Source organism: Crocuta crocuta, unplaced genomic scaffold, assembly GCF_008692635.1.
Source record: "Crocuta crocuta isolate KB4526 unplaced genomic scaffold, BGI_CrCroc_1.0 scaffold2236, whole genome shotgun sequence".
Taxonomy (NCBI): domain Eukaryota; kingdom Metazoa; phylum Chordata; class Mammalia; order Carnivora; family Hyaenidae; genus Crocuta; species Crocuta crocuta.
Genome location: NW_027532514.1, coordinates 45,824 through 46,127, shown reverse-complemented (window position 1 = coordinate 46,127; position 304 = coordinate 45,824). Strand labels below are relative to the sequence as shown.

Sequence of the window (304 nt, the reverse complement as noted above, 5' to 3'; positions counted from 1 at the left end):
CATGTAGGAGTTCTTCCATTTCTTTATATTATAGTTTTTATTCCATCCCAGTGATGGTTTCTCTTCCTCACTATGATTTCATTTGGACTGTATAAAGATACTTATAGTTATTTGAATAGTACTTTTAAAACTTTATTATATACATATTCCATGTCCTGTTGCTTTAGTAGACAGAATTATCTTGACTGTCACCGTTTTATTGGCAAAAAAATTTTTTGTTACTTGTGCTTGAATTCACATGGTATTCTAGGGATGTGAAAATTTGTGGTTTTTAGATAGTATATAATGTCATAGTATTATCTTT

At 28.6% G+C, this 304-nt stretch overlaps 1 protein-coding gene across 1 annotated transcript in view; it reads left to right on the top strand.

The window, feature by feature from the left end:
* The window catches only part of BRWD3 (bromodomain and WD repeat domain containing 3), a gene marked incomplete at both ends in the record, with an annotated part of 145,811 nt that overhangs the window by 107,444 nt on the left and 38,063 nt on the right, over positions 1-304 (top strand). The window lies entirely within an intron of this gene.